Here is an 18,392-nt window from a genome sequence, read left to right as displayed (position 1 = left end):
AGATTGCGGTCCTTTGAACATTCTTTCCGTCAGTCTGTCTGGGGTTTTCGCTTTGTTACTTATGTCCTATGATGACACATTTTCTGGGACACACAGGGTACGTGTCTCATCATTGATTTACAACCTAAAAAAAAAAAAAAAAGAACTACGCCACCTGGAATCATGCGGTAAACGGCATTCGGTTTTACTTGTTTTTGCCACCTCATGATGTGAATGTCATGTAACGTAAGTTTTATCATGTAAATTTTTGCGAACTGAACTGGGGAATTTGTCAAGTAAATGTCCCTTTTTTACTCCACCAATGTGAAGAGCGTTCCGAATTTACTCAAATTTATCATAATTTACAGAGATATTGAGGAGCTATACCATCGGGAAAAAATAGCCGAACATCACGCTTCTCGGAGCCTGTGGCGTAGCCAGACCTCCAAGGTAGGGGGGGCTCGATACGAAAGCTCGCCCCCCCCCCCCCCCCGCTGACTCTGTGAGCGAGAACAGACACATATCTGTGCACACTGCAAAGTGCGGATGAAAAAAGAAAAGTTGATTTGGACATTCACAATACGATTACATGTATAGGCTGCCATGACCAAGGAGATGGTGTCACGAAATTGGAAGCATTTTGAAAAGCTCATACATTGAAAACCATTCAAGAGTGCTGCTTAGATAGACGCCATGATCTGCAAGAACTTTCGTGATCGTCAGACTGCCCCCCACCCCCTTATATTACGTTCTCTTCGGACTTGCACGATTCGCGTGAGTCGGTCCGTGGCAGGTAGGGGGGGCTCGAGCCCCCCCTTAGCCCCCCGTGGCTACGCCACTGCTCGGAGCACCTGGAGCATAGCGCGAGATGACTTTTTGAGCGCAATCGTTGTCAGTCCGACAGGTCGGAAACCCAGCTTCTAGGTGATGTAGTTTTTTTTTCATTATAATTCATGCAATGACACGTTATCTCGGGCACCCTGTTTAGCTAATATGTAACAAAAATTAAACAACTGGGTTGCGTAATTAGTCGTTAGTATTTTTTTCAGTTTGCCCAGTTAATTAATTAATTAGGTAATACTAAATAGCTGACTTATAAAATGTTGGATTAAAGTGCCACTCCGAACTCGGAAAACAGCGTTTATTTTATTTAGTCCACGAAAAGAAGGCGCCTCAAGGATTCGATACGCGAAATTTCAATCCTGTTTACGAACGCTGTGCATTTCTGTCAATTTTTGAAGATCTGCTGAGCCTCCACAAGTTTCGATGACGCGAGGAGTGGGTGACGTAATCATAAGCCCTCAAATTGCAATGATGTCATGCTCTGGAGAGGGCGCTCGTCTCCTAGCAACGACGCCGGCGTCCGGGGAGGGTCACGTGGTGGAGAAGTCACGTGACACTGATCGAAACAGGGGAAAATGGGAGAGATGTCTTGTCCCTCCTTTGTTTTCCTCGAAGGTCGGAGCGTTCGCATGATATGTCACGTGGTGCTCCGCTAACGGAGTGCAAAAAGTGAGCCCCCCGGAAGACGCCAAGTGCAACAACGTTGCCAGATGAGAACCGGGCGCTCCGTCGGAGCCTAACATGACGTCACATTCTCAAAAATAAAAATTAATTTTCTCTAGCTTTCGCGTTACGTAGAGCCAAAATATTTTGCAGGAATGTAAAGTGAGACAAGAAGATCTCAGTAACATAACTTTGGTGGGATTCTGAAAACACGAAATTTAATCGTAGTAATCCCAGGTGTCAATTCTAAAGTTGTAGAACGGTAGAACCTGACCGATGTGTGTCTCCAATGAGGTGTGCTTTGTGTGACTTTCGTTTCCGGCTTGAAAAGCAACTGCCTGCAAAGTACATAAGAGTGTGAGTCTCCGTGTCAACTTCGTACGTGTCTCCGTCCTTATTTGTTACCTTTCTCGGACGCAAGGAAATGTTGTCTGTTCTACAAAATAAGTGTCACGTGACAACTCACGCAACAAGGACGGTAGCAATGTTAGGGAGGTAAACATTGCTTCCAGCGCCGTGTGTGTCAGAGATTTCCGGCGCACGTCAAAAGAACCCCAGGTGGTCCAAATTATCCGCAGTCCTACCCTGCGGCACGTGCAGCATGTCGCCACACTGCGCAGACAAACCTTACGTGTAACGTCACAGTACCATTATTATTTCACAACTCAACTCACGCGCAAGTGTCGCGCGCCGCGATTACGCGAGCGCGTTGTGACGTGGTCGGGATTCAGTTGGTTATACACATATACTTGGATCACCCTATATGCATATTTGCACATGCTATCGTGTTGAAAAACATCGAATTTCCCGAATGGTACTGAGCACGGAAAACTTCCAGAGAAACAAAAAGAAGCTGAAAAAAAAAAAAAAAAGGCACTCAAAGGAGCGACAAAGTGACATTGGAAATGAAGAGCGTATTGGCGCACAAGACAAAGCGATTCGCGCTCAACTTGTTGTCTCGTTTGCTTATGCCCTTCATTTCCAATGTACAACAACCGACAACCTACACTTTACTTACTATGTCTTACTTCTTACTTTGCTGTTTTACCGCTAGCGCCTCGAAGAGGTCGAGAGTGCGACGCAAACGGGCGCTTTTTTTTTTTTTTTTTTATGGAACGTGACAGGTAAGCAGACGACAGTGGTTTCTGGACGTATGTGTGCTGCTACCTTCTACGCTAAAGAAGTGACAGTTACCAATCAGCATTGCTCGAAACTCTGTTTCGTTCATCAAGCTGTCTCTCATGCACAATATTATCGATGTATATGTTGTGATTGTTGTCTTCTCACGGCGTCGTTACAGGAACTATGAAGAGATCCCAAAAACCTCTGCAAGCATATGTAATGCATTCATAGCCGCTAATGCCTTCATCATGTGGAGTATGAATCCAATATTGGTTGGAATAACGGAGATATTAACTAAAAACCACGGCAACAATAAAAAAGCACTGCTTCGACGCCATCGCTGCCGGCATGATGGAGAAACTGGCTGTGACGTCAAAAGCAGGCGACCTTGGCCACTAACGGGATAGCTCTGTGCAACCTTGGACTTGGAGTGAGCAAAGGATGTAAGTGACGTCAGTCCGCTTGCAGAGGGTATGTCAGGCGAACGCTGAACGCTTTCTTTGTGCGTGAACTGCGCCCGCGTTGAATGCAATATGGCAAAAATAGGATATATTTCAGATAACAGGCCTCCTTGCGAGCCGTTCTCCACTGAGAACTCGATATTTTTGGGAATTTCTTCATGGACCCTTGGGCAACTTTCTGTCTAGTTTGGCATGAAATGTTCAGGCCTGGCTACTTCAGAGCCCCGCTTTGCGTCACGCTTCTGCTCCATCCGCTACTCAGTATAAGTATACTTCTCCGAGGTCCTCAAACTCAAATCGAGTCCCGGGTCGCTGTGACATTTGATCAAATCATGGAGGGAACGAAGAAACGAAATTTGAGAAAAAGAATAACCGTACTAACCCTAAAATGCCTTTAAAACACCATACAATAAAATGTGTACGATAAAATAGGGAGTCATTGTGGAGCCAAACGGCACAATTCATTGACACGCAAGATCAATGTCCTTCCAAATCGGGTACCGAAAACATGAAACGTACAATGTGAAAAATCAGGGAAGGGTATCGGTAATGGTAACGGAAACAGAAACGGTATATTACCGAAATTGGAGATGGTAACGGAAACGGAAACGCGTACCTTTGTCCTCCATTACCGGAAACAGAAACGGAAACAAAAATTATCGTCCGGTATTGAATTCCGGTAATGGCTATTACTGTTGTGCGATGACATTTGAGTGACTTTTCATTTTATTTTTGTATTTTGATGATTCCATTCCCTGTAATTCTCTAAATACTACACGACAGCATGGAAACAGCGCAATATTGGATACCGAAGGTGCATCACCCGCTTACCTACTCGTGACATTACCTACCTACATGACATCAAGACACGAGACCTACACAACATAGACTCCACACACTCTACTCCACTATAGCACAGCGATGACAGCATATGCTTTTTTATTTTTATTTTTTACTTTCTTCATTTCACCGTGGCTATGGCAGTATTGTTTACATCTGAGAGCGTCCGCCTATGATGTGACATTGGATGAAAGTTACGCCCATCTTGGGTTGCTGGACTCAGAGTGACTGAAGACAGCAGTATGGCTGAAGACATGTTCCTATACTTCTTTGAAAATTTTGCAAGATGTGCGCATCCCAACGACGTAAAATTACTTGTGTAGTGTGTACGCGGGACAGCGAAGCAGCACTTGGGCAAAACAGGGTGCTGACAGAGCCGGACTGGCTGTCCTCACGCAGCTCTGTAACAGCCGTTCCATTACCGGAAACAGTAACGGAAACGTAACGGAAACGAAATTAAATGCTGGTATCAGAAACGGATAACGGAAACGAAAATATAGCGGTAACGAAAATGGAAACGGTAACGAAAATACCTCCGTTATCCTTCCCTGCGAAAAATACGTACATATAGTTCTTCACAAACCTCAGGAGCACTAAAATTGTATCTTATTTGTGTTGCCTTTGCATACAGTTTCAACTTGGAAAAATAGATAGAAAAATGAGAGAGGAACAGCAAGAATTCAAGAATTAAATACAATGGGCCTTGTACACAACTGTTTCGTCTCTCTTTTCTCTCTCTCTCTCTCTCTCTGCCTTTTTGTACTCCTTTCTAATTTCCGCGGTTGATATTCGGGAGAGGCTGCTTCTTCTATATATAAGCTTGTAAACTTAAGCTTGTAAATACAAGCTTGTAAAAATTAAGTTGAGCCATTGCTCACATTAGTTACAGTGTTAGTTTACCGAAGTGCACGCGAAGACCAGGTTGCTGTGACGATAACTCGTTGAGGTTCGTGAGCCACAAGAAGTGCTCATGCATATGCGTATGTGCTGCCTAACATGGACTAGAGTCACTAAATAGGAAGCAGAGTAGCGACACTGAGCCACGCCAGCGAGCGAGCCCGCCATCTTGTGTCCGGCGCGGCTGCGTCGCCTAGCAATGGGACACCAATCTCCCCCTTCTCCACCGGAGAACTGCGCGCTCTTGAGCCAGCTCGCAACCGAGGAAACCGGTTTTGGGTGGAGGGGACTCAACATGGACGGCGCCTTCTTGGAAGGAGAAATCACGTGACACAATCGGCCCAATCGCGGACATCGGACGGAGGCACCGGCGCGGAAAAGGAACGCGATACTCTGTACCCCTATTTAGTGACTCTAACATGGACAGGGGTAGCATGCACTACGCCGAGCAGGGTGAAAACAATGCCTAAAAATCTGGCTTGATTTCTAATTCTTATTTTTCTGACTGGGCAGCTTTCCTTCCTCTGTTTGGTGGCCAAGGGCCCTCGAGCCACAGAATATATACAGAGTGTCCCAGAAAACGTGTCATTGAATTATAATAAGAAAAAAACTACGTCACCTACAATCATGGGGTCAACGGCATTTGTTCTTACTATATGTTTTTGCCACTTCCTGATGTGAATGTCATGTAACGTAAGTTTTATTGTGTAAATTTTTGCGAACTGAACTCGGAAATTTACCGAGTAAAAGTCACTTTTTTACACCACCAAGGTGAAGAGCGTTCCGAATTTACTCAAATTCATTATACTCGACGGGCATATTGAAGAGAAATATATGGAGCTGAGTGGCGCAACAACTTTGTGTATAAAGAGAAAATCGGCTAAGTGTTAAGTAACAATGCAGTGCAACAATCAATAGTAATGATGACATGGGATGCTTGAGAGGATGTGAAATAGAGGAGAGCTCAAAACGATGACAGGTCGGTGGTTTAGAGTTCGTGAAGCTCGAAGGAAAGCAAAGCGAGAGCTGATGGCGCAGTGCATGGAGATGCATGGGCCAAGGGTCTTGGACAAGCGGTGCAGGATGGGTGACTTGAAATACGTATACTGAAACAGCTTCACCATACATCAATCCGTTCATTAGGCAATGGCCAGTCTGTCTCATATGTGAGTGTCAGCGCGATGCCGGTGAATGCGGAGCGTGGCCAACCACGGCGAGCAGTTTTCACCACCACCACCACCGGTGAATGCAGTCATGCGAAGACAGCAATTTTTCTTACTTAGAGCGAACGTGCAAATCCTCCAAACAATCTGCCTTGGCAGAGAGAATGTAAGATCCTCTACCCGATAAGCATGAAAGGGCCGGGAAGGGGAGTGAGGAGGTTTCGCACATCCTGAGATCAAGGGGATCAAGGCATGTATTTGATGCCCTTGTGATGGAATTGTTGGTTCCTCCGTGTCACAACATGCAGACACAAGGTGTCACAAGGAAAGCGATACTTTAAAGCGGTAGCATTCGAAGATGCGGCGTAGCCGTCGACGAATGATTTCTGTACCATTCCCGCAAACGTTTGGAGCCCTTTGGCCTTCCTTGTTGCATTTGAAATACTTAATTCCACTGCTACAGCTGTTCCAAACGGCTCTTGCTCACCTATGGGAAACAAGTGTGTACAGAGAGCAACCGCCGCGATGTGATTCATCCTGCTGCGTTGTCGTTTCGGGATGAGTCACACTTTCAAAGGGATTTGTTTATTTGGGGCAGTATTCAATCTCCTCCAGAACAGCATAACAGCATGAATCACATAGCGCAAAAGCAAAAGTATAGCGTGGTATAGCTTTCCCCATTCTGGGCAACCCCGTCCAAAGGCAACATGTTGGTTCTTGTATACTACTATTCTAGTACTCTACCATGACTCTACATCACAAGGTAGTATCGCGCGCAGGACAGAGTCGGCATCTGCCGTAAGTACTGGGAGACAGACAGCTGCGTTGGGTTTATCGATGTGGCGATCCGCATACTTGCGTCAGAGAGAGAAAAGTGGGCCCGCGGGCACTTCATTGACGTCACGACACGCTGCAGTCCCCAATCCTGCGAAGGATAGCAGTCGTCGAGTGGCAGTGGACGTACGTGGCCCTTACCTCAGTCCCGTCAGCCATCGCTCTGGTCTGTCACGCTCTGTCTGCGCAAGAATTGAAATGTCGTATTCTCGCTTTGACATACACTATACCTGTGTATATGACTGTACGCACTACCGTACCACTCGCTCATTAGAAAGTTTTAGGGCATCGTACGCTATCGCCTTTGCGTACGTGGTGGAATAGCGTGGTGGTTCTGCGCACTGCGCTAAAGCTCTCTTCATGTTTTGCGCGTTCGCAGGACCACCACGGTATTCCTTATGTACGCCAAGGTGTTGCGTACGATGCACTAAAACTTTCTATTTAGTGCGGGGTTATTCCCGAGCTAGGATTAACGTCGGCCTCGAGTATCACCGGTTGAGTCCAGCTACCAAGATTTCGTGATAGGCTTCTATCTCTATTTATCCGCACATACCACGTGCTGCTATATGTTAGATAGACAGCGTCGTATTCTGTGCACACTTAGAACGGCTACACGAACGACTATTGGGGACGACTACACGACACAAAGCACCACTTTCAATAAAGTTTTTAATCGCAGAAGCACAGAGGAATTCTAGTTCCCTTCTTTGTCGAAAACAAGGAAGCCCCGCTAACACACATGCACACGGTCAGCGTGCCTTCCGAGTCCGCCGAATCCCAACTCACCCCCGAACCAAATAACCGACCGAATTACGGACATGTCCATTCCCAATTCGCCCAGCTATCGCGGCTTAGTGGCTAAGGTCACCGCCTTCCACATCGAAACTGGGAGGCGAGGTGATTCTGGGAGGTGAGTGGATGTTTTCCCTGGGTTCTCTTCAGATGTCGATAAGGTTCCATATGAAGTTGGTCCAGGGCGCACAGTCCTCTAAGGGCGGCACGCCTTCGGCCGGCAGGCAGGGCGCTCGGTAATAACAGGATCCAGGACAATTGCTCACCGGACAGTTGCTCACCGGACAGTTGCTCACCGGACAGTTGCTCACCGGACAGTTGCTCACCGGACAATTGCTCACCACAGAACCGCTGAAGCCGGACAATTGCTCACCGCCTCTTTCACCGCACTTATATGTAACTTTATTTCGCGGTTTTATGTGATGTGATTTTATTTATCGTTTATGGTGCTCATAGAGTTGACTTTTTATTTGTTAGCTGAACTTGGGTGTACCTCGAAATAAAGTGATCGAAATCACCATTTCAAAACAAAATACTGTCAATAAATGTTATCTGGCTATACAATGCACAGTTGCGCGCGGGAAACTGCCAACAGCGAACTTGGCTAACCTGGACATAGCGGTGCAAACACTGAACTTGGACAAAACAATAAACCACCGTAATAACCACCGTACTGTTCTGTCGTCTCCGCCCTACTAAGCCTAACGGGCGCTAAAATGTGTCTTTCGTTCGCTAAACCGACTCGGACAGATATAGAAAATTCGTTAATTTTAGTGGTTAAATAATGATGTGATTTTAAATCTTCCCCGTCTCGTGTCTTGGAAGATCCTGGTGACGCAGGCATGAGCGTACCGAGAGGGGGACAAGGTCACTTTGTAAAATTGCGCACTCTTTATTCATAGGTCATGATTATTTTCTTAGAGTCATCATAATATGAACCTGCGAATACCCGCACAGTCCGCAGCGTCCGTCTCCAGGGAAGGAGGTGACGTGGTTGCACGCTTTGCCCTCCAGGAAGCACCCCCCTCCCTCCAGGAAGCTGCGCCCCCCCCCCCCTTGGGAAATAATCATCTAGGAACGCCCCATGGACGCAGATCCTGACAAAGATGCTTCAGGTGTGCCTTCAAGTGGACGACCTCTCGCCTCACCCTCTTCACTGGTGGATTCATAGATCTATTTGAAGCAACTTACACAGCTAAAAAAGAAGTTTAGTGAGAAGAAAAGAAGTGAAGCAACTTACACAGCTAACATAAAAAAGTCAAGCGCCAGAAATGCAAAATAAAATCACAATATAAGTTAGGTCAAAGAGGCGGTGAGCAACTGTCCGGTGAGCAATTGTCCGGTGAGCAATTGTCCGCGCCCCGTAATAACACGCTACTAACAAAACAATTCACCGATTCGATTGTTCGTGGGACGTTGTGTTCTCCCTACGGTCATGTCTCATGGTGTGCTTTCATTGGCAAGCAATACGTTTTCGCTGTAATTGGTGAATAAGCGATTATACAGGCCTTGAAATAGGGGCTTGAAATCATCCTCATAGCCAGCCACAACGACACAATATACGACGATAATGCGACAGGAGCTCCCACAATAGTGACGCAGAGCTTGCAGTTTCTATGTGTATAAAGAACAATAGGGGGCCGTAATAAAATATATGGCTTAAAAACAGCACATAAAAATTAACGGACTGAAGTGTCTCGAAATAAAATAGACATTCAGATTTGTTTTTCGTACTCTAAATGAACAAATTACAAAACAGCACACGCCTTGCTAATGAAATAACGGTGAGGCGCGATCTGGTAGCAAGGATTCAGTACGAAAAGTCCTATATAGGACCAGGGAACGTAGAAATATCACACACACACAAGGAATACATCTAACCCGATGGATGACCAAGCTTTGCGGATGAGATGGCACGGTGGATGAGATTGGGATGTGACCCACGGTCACATTCCAATCTGCTGAAACCATAGTTTAAGGTGCCATAGTTTACAAGGTGCTTCAGGTGGCATGGGGCGTGAAAAAATGTCGTTTCATACCTTAATTAGCGAAGATACGTTAATCAACTTTTGTAATTGAAAGAAGTGTGCTAGCCTGAGTTGCGGAAATAAAGCATATAAGCTGGGAAAAAAGGAACAGCAGCCTTATCGAAAGTGAATCAAGTGACAAGAAAAGTTAATGCTTTAAAAATAATCCTTCTCGATATCATATAATAATTCTCATTACCCTATATGTCAGGGGGGGGGCGAACTCATTTGTGTCGCACTGAGCCATGGAGGAACTCGTATTTGCTTTACTTATGGTATCATTGAATAGGTAGGTAAATGGTATATTAGAATAGGTAGGTTGCAGAGCCAAGGGTTGAAATCACGCAGTTAGTAGGGTCCTTCTGTCACCTCTCGACAGCACAATGGGCACGGCTGTCGGGGACTCGTGGGCAGCCGTTGCTACTCTGTCAGCCTCCTCATTGCCTCTTAGACCGCAGTGACCTGGAATCCACTGCAGGGATATATGATGACCTTCATCATTTATACGCTGAACTTGGTGGAGAATGTCTACTACGATGGAGGCTAGCCACCCACGAAGCCCCATGGTTGCCACACATTGTCTTGTAGAAGAAAAATTAAAAATCAATCTCACTCTATGCATTTTCTATGACCTATCTTACTCCAAAAGCCGACATTTTCTCCCGTGTGCGCTTCAATTTCATTTCACCAACAACCCACGCTTCTCGCCTGCCTTTTTCGTATGGTTTGCCGGGGAAACGGTACGACTTTCCGACCCCTCGTGTTCTTCAACCTGTTCGAACAGTCTACAATGCAACACTATTGTGTACACGGCTTTTTTTTCTTTGATAGTGATGCCATCGCAGTACAGCGGAACGGGTCGAAATACGACACACGCGACCCGCTAGATAGTAGAGAAGCTGTACAACAGGGGCCTGATCGGCGCTGCGGTCGCCGAGCGAAACTTTTGTACTTTAGTGGAACAGGCCTATAACGTCAGAATGGACATGTCACATCGTTGTAGGCAGCTCCGCCTGTGTGAGGTGATGTGAATGTGAAGCAGATACAAGAAAAAATGGCGGTGTTTGAGTGAAATAGGACATTGAAAATGCATGGGGTGAGATTTTGCTTGATTTTTAATTTTCCTTCTACATGACCATAGTGCTTACAAAACCCCGTCTTCTATTTTTACGATGCGATTGAAATGTGTAACGTTTGCTAGACTAATCCTGTAGATGCAGTAGTTGATGTTGCAAACGGAGTGCTCTGCACACTGGAAAAATGGATTGATCAAAATTGTTTACGCATTAATACAAGTAAAACAAAGGTTGTCATCTTTCGCCCAAAAAATAAACTGGTGAATGTAAATAAGAGCTTATTATATTCCAACTATAGATCTCTACCCGAGAAACGTCATCATGACGTTGGTAGACAGACTGATACCGAAACAAATCGGAATGGGAGGGTTGGGTTCCACGAATGGACACTTGTTCGCTGCCTCCTATTAAAAGAAAAGTAGGACCGAAGGTCGCGTCCCTTGCAGGGACAATCGTAATCCCCTCAGGATCGTGGCTTTCGGGCACGACCTTGTTCGCCCATAGCTTCGAGCGTAGTTCAACTGTTCAACTCGCTGTCGGACAAAATGACGTCACTTGTTTACAAACAGGAAGAGGTCCATTCTCCTGAAATAGTTAGGTCGGTAAAGTGTATGGGAGTTATTTTTCATGAACAATTACTTTGGGATGAGCATGTTGATTATACTGAAAATAAACTCTGCAAAGCTGTAGGTATAGGTGCAGATATGTGTTTGTGTGTTGTATAACTCCCTTTTTATGTCTCACTTACAGTATTATCATTTAATTTGGGGAACTACTTCAAAGGAAAATTTAAACAGACTTCTAGTATTGCAGAAAAAATCATTCGAATTATAGCAATAATATTGGTTACCGTGACTCTACTGAAAAGCATACTTTAAGATGTTTAACATTTTAAACGTGTTCAATTTGTATGTATACTGCCTAGTGTATTTCTATAGAAAAATGTCTAAATGTCCAATTCTTATTACGTTAAAATTAAAAGAAACTACCCACAACTTTCGTAAAACAAAACTTTGGAATGTCCCTCGCGTAAGAACGAATTATGGGCAGCGGCCTCCCGCCTATAATCCGCCAATCATTTTAAATCGCTTTCTCCAGCATCAGGTTGAAATAAATCCAAAACACTTTTTCGGTTTGCCCACTGCTCTTGTCTGTTAGTATTCCTTTTATATATCTGTTCAATGTACTGTACACGTATGTATGTTTGCTTGTCAAGTGTCAAAGGGGCTGGGACCTGCCAAGCTGTTCTGCAGCTTTTCCCCTCAACTCCTCATCTGTTCTCGATGAACTAAAGGATTGATTGATTGACTGATTGATATATAGAGTCTAGACCCTATACTGGTGTCAATACCAGTCGCAGTATATAGGAGGGGGCGCCAGTGCGCAAAATGACGTCACATTCTCTTGGAGGACCGCAACTATGACTCTTCTTTGCCGGTTCTTTGAAACGCCAGTCCACGTTCACTGACAGCATTTATATTGTGTGTAGTGCGTCTTTGAGTGAAGTTGATTTAAAATAACTAGCGTTTTTGTTTGTGTGTGTATGTTTTTTCTTTGTTTTTTGTTTTGTGTCTGGAGTGGCATTGTTAAACGAGCACTAAGGTTCAAAAATCGCTCCTCTCATAATGAAAGATGTCGTTACCTTAACAACCAACACAAAAGGAACGGGAATCATCCATTACGTCGTTCGTGACTTATGAGACTTATGAACGACAGAACCGAAATTTACTGTCCCATTCCTCCTCAAGAAAGCCGGCAATGTGGAAGGGCCTCTCCCTAAAAGATTTGTCCAATCATCGAGGGAGATCGTTTGAGGAGACTAGCTCTCCGCATTGTCGCGCTCCTCGGAGGAGAGGTAAAAGGAGAGCGTAAATTGCGGTTTCTTTCGCTCATTAACGACATTCTGTATGTTCCTTTTTGTCAAGGTAACGGGATCTTTCATTCCACCTAGAGCAGGTACACTTTTGCACTTGTCATCAAACCACGATTTCTTTCCTCTTTTTTTTTTTTTTTCTGTTCTAATTTAGTGCGTACGTTCGGTCCCGATGCCGAAATTCTAGTTTATTGTCCCAAATCAATGATGATCATGGCAATGCTTCATATCGGGAACGAAAGAAATAACGTGCACGTGCCCATGTGGTGTATACATGTGGCACGGCGACGTGGCATATGGAGTGTGAAGGTTCTCGCAAAAAAAATCAATGCTATTTCCCTGTTCCCCCATTGTTTCCCTTTCTCGCTATTGCGGCGACGAATTATTATCGCGGCATCGGAGGGTGGAAAGATAAAGAATTAAGATCGGGTCCAAAACGCCCCTTAACACTGATTCACATTACTGCTTTGACGGCTGCGTACAGCGTCTGACGTGTACCTTCGTTCTATCCTGAAGGATGTTCCGTCGTCACTGTCAGCTTACATAACACGCAAGAGCAACCGTAAACGCAATTGTGTGAATCAGCCTCTTGATCCCGCAATATTACACGAACGATAAGGGGGGAAATGTCTATTAAGAAAAAAAAAAAAAAAAGAAAGGTCAGCCAGACGGAGGTCGGCTGCTATTCCAAAAAAAGAAAGAAAAGAAAAGGAAAAGAGAAGAAGAATAGGAAAAGAAGAGAAAGAAAAGAAACAGGAAGAACAAAAGACACACAAAACTAAAACTGAAAAATAACGCATCAACTGCAATGACTGTGTGTCTTGCCAATAGCACGTGCCAATAGAGAGTAGACAACCGGTAACATCAACGTGGGGGTACTCTGTACCTACAGCGGAGCGAATCGCAGCGGGTGTGACATTATCTTATCTATTGATTGCATGCGGCAGATACGGTAATTCGAAGCCCATGTAACCTCTGTTTGACTTTCTTGAGTTCGTCAAACGCTCACTTAGCCAATGGTTGCATCATGCGTCCTGTGCGCTTACTGAGACAATGAACCCACTTTCGTCTAGATAGCCATAGATTCTCAGGCATGACATACGTCAAATCAGGAACCCCTTAATCGCACACACAGCGGGTGATTATCCTGGGCAATGTCCATTTTCCCGCTAGCGAAGGGCGAAGAACAATAGCGCTTACACGTCTGTGATAAGATAAGCTGACGCAGAAGCCACATCTCATTCTCAATCACTCTTCCGGTGCTACTGACAGTTCATTAGGCGATTCCCCTTTCCTTGATTTACTGCTACAGGACAGGTGAACTACTTAACTGGAAATGATAAATAAGATATATAGAACGGCCTTGTTGGGAAATTCAATAAGACCTCGATAACATATGCTCCCACAGTTTGTTTCTGCGTAGAGGGAGAAGATAAATTTTCGAGAAAGCACGTGACTATATCTAATCACAGGGCAGCAATAAGGGGGTTCTCGTAGACTGGTATCCAGATCCCCCCCGTGCACCCACCAACACCCTCAAATGTTTGGCGACAGCCTTTAATGTCCTACGCGCTCCCTACACGGGCGGCCCTTGGTATTTCAGCTTTAGACACATGTCGGTAATGATACATTAAGCTGCTATGACGTAATAATGACCCCTTGCCCCAATTTTTTGCGACACCCCCACGTGCTTTCGGTGCTACGGATAATCCACTACCGGCATGGGTCCTGAGAAGAAACCACCCGCATGCGCCTTACCTTGAAATGTTGCCCGCTTTATTTGGGAGAGAAACCAATGAGGTCGCTCCACGGGAAACATGGGAGAGAGGGCAACAGGGAAGCTGCGCAGACAGCTGGATTACTTGCATATAGCGCATGCCCTGTCCTCTGGATAGTTCATTTCTTGTTCGTCGAGCAGGCTGTTCCTTTTCCTGGACTGAGGTTAATGATTATATAACCTATTACAAATTATAATCATACAGCCAATCAACTGCGAAGAGCGTTTTCTTCACGATTCTAAGTCTACAGGAGTGTCATTGACCCGAAGATATTCACCGCTTAGCCCATCGTGCGTGTGTGGGAAATGCGTATCATGATCATAATGCATGCTGGATTAGCAAACACGTCTAGGATGATAAAGACACGTTTAGACCACTTAATTCTGTCATGTGTCCATAAATGCCAATATTTCTCCGTTTGTGCCTCTGAAGTATGTATTCTTGCCTTAACTGACCTAACTTACTTCAAACATGTTCCGGTACCCAGCGGGTATAGTTATCAGCAAGGATTCCCGTAACATTTGCAGTTTCACATAACGGATAATAAGGGGGGGGGGTGTTGGAAAACACTCCCAAAACGGGTAATTACTGCAGAAATTCCGTTTGAAGTGATACCTTTTGTAGAATACACCATTTAGAAGGGTGCTTTGCAAAATACGAAGCATGCATACCCTTCTAGGCTCCGAAACATGCACACACACACACACACACACACAAAAAAAAAAAAAAAAAAGATGTGCACCATACGACGAGAGATCGATACTGAATTAAGCTTATTCATACCCGTACAATATGTTTCGTTCCCCGGAAAGAAGAATTTCCGATCTTGCAGCCGTTTCAGCTGATCGTGTTCAGAAACCGCATACAGCCGCGTAAGACCAGTTTCTTGACGTATCGTCCCGGCTAAAGTACGCCGGTTTGCGTTGTTGGCCTACAGGCTAAGTGCAGTAAATTAGTAGAACACGGCTTCTCCGCTGACTGTGTAGCATGAAGAAAGTGCCAGACACCTCTCATGATGCTATAGCAGACACGTGTGCTAGTTTCTCGCGAACGGCATGAACAAGCTGCAAACTTCCTGTAAGCGCTTGCACAACGGTGTCGATGTGGTAACAGAAGGGTCACTGCCGTCGCGAGTCAGGGGCGGATCTAGACACTCGGTTTGGGAGGGGGGGGGAGGGGGTGCGGTTTCTTTGTCGGAGCGTGTGGTGGGGGAGGGAAGAGAGGAAAATCCAATGTATACTGACGTTTTTTTTTTGGGGGGGGGGAGGGGGGTCGATCGGCCCCTTCTTGGACTCGCCACTGTCGTGCAGAGTGTTCTAGGTGACATTTAATTCAATCAAATTCAATTTATTTACACCCAAAAATCCCTGTAGAGGGATTGTACTTGTGTATTTAAAATACACAAGTACGCTCTGCCGGCTTTCACGAATGTTGAACACTCGCTTGCGGCGCAAAAACAAACTACTATTTGGAAGAAACAACAACAATAAATGAACGCAAGAAAAGTGATGATAACATGGTTTACACCTTCCCACCCCCCGAACTCGTACCTGTGGTAGTGCATTTGCGAGAGGGAAAACTGGGGTGAAATCCTTCTTCCCATAGAAAATCCCCCGCCTCCCAACGCTACTGCGTGGTACCTGCGGAAGTAGTGTCCCTTGAAGAGGGCGTCGCTGCTCGTGCCATGTTATGCTAGAAAACGCCTTACGAACGCAATTCATTTCGAAATATCGGACGTGGCAGCAACGCTACCTTCCCTCACGTGAGGACGCGAGCACCTCACACCGAATTCGGCGAAAGAGTGCGCGTACACCATTGGACGTAGCGGACGCCACGTGACGCGATAACGGGATGCTGCGCAAAAGTATAGCGCTTTGTCACATGCGAGAGAAGAAGTAACAGCTGTGCGCTCCAGTGATAGCCGTGCGGGAAACTGCACGCCGGACGCCGTTGCCTCTAAAGATCGTAAATATGCCACTGTTTCTATCAATCTGTTCCGTGTTTCAGAAGCAACAAAGATACGTTGTTTCGTCCGGTGTTCGTATTTTGTGATTGTAGGCTCCGCGGTACTTTCGCTCCGAGTTGATCAGAGCAATCGAGCGCGGCTCTTTCTTTCTAAAGTAACTATTTTAGAGCTCGATCAGCTTTTTGTTCGATTTTCATTTTGTTTGTACCTATACTCTGGTTGATGGCTGTTTTGCTTATACTCCCTATGTGAAGCATTCATTCATTTTTATTTATACATTTATTTCCTTCGTGTTCAATCGAGAAAGAAACAAATAAGCGATAACGTAAAACGTGCAGTAAATAAGATTCAAGAATGATGGAAGAAGCGTACGCTGTTCTTTTTTTCTTAAAGTTTATTCTAACAGAGAGCATAAAACGAAGAACGGCGTTGCCGTTGTTTGTTTTTGTTTCACGTATACGGTAATTTTTCAACAAGACCGCGTCATATAATTTGTTTTTCCACATGGAAGTGTTTCCCAACGCGCTTTGCTTGGTAAAATTCTTCAATGAGTTTTAAATTCACAGCAGACGCGATATAAATTAAAGTGTACTCCAAACAGCGGACGAAGAAATGTGTAAACAAAGAATATCTTGCAAACTCGCGCCTATATAGGCTAACTCGGGCTAATAACTTACTGGCCGTATATCGGGTTAAAGTAAAATAGGAACGTATACAAGTGGCTTGATTTATGTGATGACGCACATGTGTTTGCCATACACCGATCATATCGTTTGATTGCTATCGACGTGAGTGCAGTTTGAAGTGACCAGTGAACAACTTTTACGATCACAGCTGCACACTCTTCACGTTTCATATTGAATACAAACTGTAAGCTCATCTTGCTTATATTTTGAAATCGTGCAGTATGCATTTTCTTTCGAAAAGTTACGAGGAGAAGGCAGGTAAGCTGGCTCGAAATATTTGTCCCCTGTTGCTGGAGTGGTATATTGTTTTGCTGTTCGAGATGGTGAAAATTAAAACAAACAAAACACTGTCAGACTGATTCGAGAGGACGCAGGGTTATAGAGAAGGACAGTAACTTACACAAAGAGAGCTAGTACAAGGAAAAAACTCTGTCTCTAGAGAGAGAGAATATGGAGATACTAACGTTTTACTCAGAGGAACCTTTTTGGACGGCTTTTGTGCTGTTTTCGGCAGATCTGTGTGATGTTTAGAAATATTTCTCGCCGTTTACGCGTGGAGTCTATTTACGCGGTGGCACAAGACAGTAATATACTTTTTGTGGCCAAGGAATTCTACAGGGTGTTTGTTTTTCTAGCTGCAATGATGCCATTTTGCCAGTTCAGCTGCACGACCAGGCGGCCATCCTCTCGAAGTGTGTACGTAACTACTACATGACTGATTGCTTAAAATTAATTCATTAACTCTTTAATTGGGTGTCTTCGAGTAAGGATGAGGTACCAGAATGGGAGACAATTCTCGCTGCTAGCCGTTTTATTTTACAAAGAAAAAAAAATAAAGATGAAAACTGGAATGAGCATGTAGATTGGAAATATTAATCGTCGAATTTTGCTATGCAAATGAGCCGAAACGGCGCTCTTTGAGAGCGCATGACCTCCGGCGTCGGGGTGGTGAAAGGGCACGCCGTTGTCGGCCTCACAGATGTGGCCAACGTCACGACTGTGGGGGAATGTGCATCCTGGGCAAACTTCTAAGGGAACTGTGCCAACATATGTCTGAAAGCGTCGGAGGAAAACCCAGGAAAAAAAAAAAAAAAACAGACAGCACAGCCGGTACCGCATTTGAACAACAACCTCCCAGTCTCGACGTGAAATGGCCAGCACACTAACCACTGAGCCACGCGAGCTGGGCAGGTGTCGGAGGCTTACCTGGGTCGCATTACAGTTGATCTGAACAGCAGATCACTACCTGATCCAATCACCTTCATCGTTCCAAAGCACGCGTGGCCCTCTAACGTGGAATGACTGCTGTCCTATACCTGGTGCTCCTGTTCCGCAGGTTTCGGTTTCGGCTTATTTGCACAGCAAAATTCGGCGATGGATATTTCGACGCTC

At 45.1% G+C, this 18,392-nt stretch overlaps 1 protein-coding gene and 1 long non-coding RNA gene across 8 annotated transcripts in view; one reads left to right on the top strand and one right to left on the bottom strand.

Moving 5' to 3' along the window:
* LOC135388632 (major facilitator superfamily domain-containing protein 12-like) overlaps positions 1-18,392 on the top strand; it is a 48,436-nt gene that overhangs the window by 215 nt on the left and 29,829 nt on the right. The window contains exon 1 of one of the 3 annotated variants that reach the window (XM_064618296.1): positions 2,861-3,050. The exons of 1 other annotated variant lie outside the window; for it this stretch is intronic. The gene's annotated coding sequence lies outside the window, so the exon portion shown is untranslated. Of the gene's footprint in view, positions 1-2,860; positions 3,051-16,213; positions 16,314-18,392 lie in introns of those variants that run through there. One more of the 3 variants, XM_064618291.1, reaches the window with a different exon arrangement.
* On the bottom strand, positions 452-16,215 carry LOC135388635 (uncharacterized). 5 transcript variants are annotated; one of them, XR_010421487.1, is made up of 4 exons: positions 15,899-16,215; positions 14,329-14,506; positions 1,891-6,984; positions 452-1,823 (listed from the first exon to the last, which is right to left on the bottom strand). It is a non-coding gene; the product is annotated as an uncharacterized LOC135388635 (long non-coding RNA). The 5 variants fall into 5 exon arrangements; XR_010421488.1 differs by having other exon boundaries at positions 452-6,893; positions 6,944-6,984; XR_010421486.1 differs by having other exon boundaries at positions 452-6,984; positions 15,899-16,213.

The sequence above is a fragment of the Ornithodoros turicata genome, chromosome 3, assembly GCF_037126465.1.
Source record: "Ornithodoros turicata isolate Travis chromosome 3, ASM3712646v1, whole genome shotgun sequence".
Classification (NCBI taxonomy): domain Eukaryota; kingdom Metazoa; phylum Arthropoda; class Arachnida; order Ixodida; family Argasidae; genus Ornithodoros; species Ornithodoros turicata.
Note: the sequence above shows the minus strand (reverse complement) of the source record. Positions and strands in the feature narration are given on the sequence as shown.